Source organism: Procambarus clarkii, unplaced genomic scaffold, assembly GCF_040958095.1.
Source record: "Procambarus clarkii isolate CNS0578487 unplaced genomic scaffold, FALCON_Pclarkii_2.0 HiC_scaffold_102, whole genome shotgun sequence".
Lineage (NCBI taxonomy): Eukaryota > Metazoa > Arthropoda > Malacostraca > Decapoda > Cambaridae > Procambarus > Procambarus clarkii.
This window is the reverse complement of record NW_027189135.1, coordinates 533011-537055: the sequence shown is the minus strand read 5'-3', so window position 1 is coordinate 537055 and position 4045 is coordinate 533011.

The window sequence follows — 4045 nt, the reverse complement described above, 5'->3', positions numbered from 1 at the left end:
ACACAGATGGCCTCGTGGATCCACAGGTATAACCGGACACACACGCACACGGACACTCACAGGGGCACTCACACTCACCCGGACACTCACAGGGATAAACACACTCACACACAGACACACATCCATAGACACAAACTGTGATAAGGAAGACCAACTGAGGGGACACAGATGGCCTCCTGGACCCACAGGTATATATCAATATTTAAATATACATATATATTTATAAATATAACATATTAAAAAAAATATATATATATAAATATATATATATATATGTCGTACCTAATAGCCAGAACGCACTTCTCAGCCTACTATTCAAGGCCCGATTTGCCTAATAAGCCAAGTTTTCATGAATTAATGTTTTTTCGTCTACCTAACCTACCTAACCTAACCTAACCTAGCTTTTTTTTGGCTACCTAACCTAACCTTACCTATAAATATAGGTTAGGTTAGGTTAGGTAGGGTTGGTTAGGTTCGGTCATATATCTACGTTAATTTTAACTCCAATAAAAAAAAATTGACCTCATACATAGAGAAAAGGGTTGCTTTATCATTTCATAAGAAAAAAATTATAGTAAATATATTAATTCAGGAAAACTTGGCTTATTAGGCAAATCGGGCCTTGAATAGTAGGCTGAGAAGTGAGTTCTGGCTACTAGGTACGACATATATATATATATATATATATATATATATATATATATATATATATATATGTATATGTATATGTCGTACCTAGTAGCCAGAACGCACTTCTTAGCCTACTATGCAAGGCCTGATTTGCCTAATAAGCCAAGTTTTCATGAATTAATTGTTTTTCGGCAACGTAACCTACCTAACCTAACCTACCTTTTTCCGCTACCTATCCTAACTTAACCTATAAAGATAGGTTAGGTTAGGTTAGGTAGGGTTGGTTAGGTTCGGTCATATATCTACGATATTTTTAACTCTAATAAAAAAAAATTAACCTCATACATAATGAAATGGGTAGCTTTATCATTTCATAAGAAAAAAATTAGAAAAAATATATTAATTCAGGAAAACTTGGCTTATTAGGCAAATCGGGCCTTGAATAGTAGGCCGAGAAGTGCGTTCTGGCTACTAGGAACGACATATATATATATATATATATATATATATATATATATATATATATATATATATATATATATATATATATATATATATATATATATCGTACCTAGTAGACAGAGCGTACTTCCTGGCCTAGTATGCAAGGCACGATTTGCCTAATAAGCAAAGTTTTCCTGAATTTATTAGTTTTTCGAGTATTTTTCTTATGAAATGATAAAACTATCCATTTCATTATGTATGAGTTAAGTTCTTTTCATTTGAGTCAAAAACTAACGTAGATATATAACCGATTCTAACCAACCCTAAAATGGTTATCATAAATTGATTGGAATATGTATGTGGACGCTCGGTTAGTGTTACAGTAATTTATATGGTTAACGTTTGAATGACATAGTTTCCCCTCATTGTCACATTTTTTGTTACTATTACGCTGTTTACTCTCACTCTGAATCCCGTGGACTAACTGTGCTCACGTGTGTTTGTTTAAGGTACGATAACCATAGGCTTTTTACACATTAATTTGCAAAGAAATATTTCTAAAGATTATCTAATTTTCTAATAAGTATTCTTTTTCCCCACATACAAGTCAATCACACAGTACCTAACCTCAGTCAGAAACACTTTTCTTACTATATCTCGCAACGTCTTTTGCATATATATCATATCTTAAAAAAATAACAATTTTATTTCCTAACTGGCAACCCCCTCCCTTCCAAAGCTTTCAAGGCCACCAAACATCATTTCTTTCCCTTAACCTCTCCCAAATTATCTTTTGCACCAATACACAAACTAGGGGGCTTTATAGCTGAGTGGACGTCGCTCTCGACTCGTAATCCTAGCTCATTCGATCCCCCGGTGATGGCACAAACGGAAATCAGCAGAGTTTCTATTATTCTGATGCCCTCTATTACCTAGCAGTAAATATGTACCTGGGCGTTAGTCAGCTGTTACGGGCTGCTTCCTGGGTGTGTGTGTCTGTGTGTGTGGATTTTTTTTATTAGTTATTAATAATTGATTGATTGACAGTTGAGAGGCGGGCCGAAAGAGTAGAGCTCAACCCTCGCAAGCACAACTAGGTGAACACAACTAGATAAATACTAACCAACCACGTTCTCGTACAATCCACTACACACGCAACCCGCCCCCTCCCAACCCCTTAAATCACTCTACCTAAATCATTAAAAAATTAAAACAAATCAATTAATACACCAAAAATACTAACTATAAATAAAGGATCCAAATTTGACACATACAGCGACTCCAGCGTAGTCTAGTCGGAAGAGAACGTGTTCTCATCTGCATAGATTGCGATCGAGCCTGTCGGAACGGGTGTGTAACTGCAGGGCACAAATATTTGTGTGTCCCCTCCTGTAGCTGCCTCTGTTTCGACAGGTTCCCTGGATAGCTGGAATTGACCTGGCCCTTGGAAAGTGGGGAAGGGGTGAAATACGTTGGGCCCACGGATGGATACCTTGGATCCATTGACCTAGGGCAGGTCTAATCACCTGGGATTCGAACCCACGGTGGGAATAGGGAGGAGATATGGCGAGGGGGGGGGGGGGAGGATGATTCCTGGAACCAAACCTCACATAAACCCGGACACTCACACACACACCCTCACCCGAACACTCACAGGGACACTCATACTCACACACACACACCCATAGACTGTGATAAGGGAGACCATCTGAGGGGACACAGATGGCCTCGTGGATCCACAGGTATAACCGGACACACACGCACACGGACACTCACAGGGGCACTCACACTCACCCGGACACTCACAGGGATAAACACACTCACACACAGACACACATCCATAGACACAAACTGTGATAAGGGAGACCAACTGAGGGGACACAGATGGCCTCCTGGACCCACAGGTATATATCAATATTTAAATATACATATATATTTATAAATATAACATATTAAAAAAAATATATATATATAAATATATATATATATATATATATATATATATATATATATATATATATATATATATATATATATATATATATATATATATATATATATATGTATATGTCGTACCTAGTAGCCAGAACGCACTTCTCAGCCTACTATGCAAGGCCTGATTTGCCTAATAAGCCAAGTTTTCATGAATTAATTGTTTTTCGGCAACCTAACCTACCTAACCTAACCTACCTTTTTCCGCTACCTATCCTAACCTAACCTATAAAGATAGGTTAGGTTAGGTTAGGTAGGGTTGGTTAGGTTCGGTCATATATCTACGATATTTTTAACTCTAATAAAAAAAAATTGACCTCATACATAATGAAATGGGTAGCTTTATCATTTCATAAGAAAAAAATTAGAAAAAATATATTAATTCAGGAAAACTTGGCTTATTAGGCAAATCGGGCCTTGAATAGTAGGCCGAGAAGTGCGTTCTGGCTACTAGGAACGACATATATATATATATATATATATATATATATATATATATATATACATATATATATATATATATATATATATATATATATATATATGTCGTACCTAGTAGCCAGAACTCACTTCTCAGCCTACTATTCAAGGCCCGATTTGCCTAATAAGCCAAGTTTTCCTGAATTAATTTATTTACTATAATTTTTTTCTTATGAAATGATAAAGCTACCCTTTTCACTATGTATGAGGTCAATTTTTTTTTATTGGAGTTAAAATTAACGTAGATATATGACCGAACCTAACCAACCCTACCTAACCTAACCTAACCTATATATATAGGTAAGGTTAGGTTAGGTAGCCAAAAAAAGCTAGGTTAGGTTAGGTTAGGTAGGTTAGGTAGACGAAAAAACATTAATTCATGAAAACTTGGCTTATTAGGCAAATCGGGCCTTGCATAGTAGGCTGAGAAGTGAGTTCTGGCTACTAGGTACGACATATATATATATATATATATATATATATATATATATATATATAT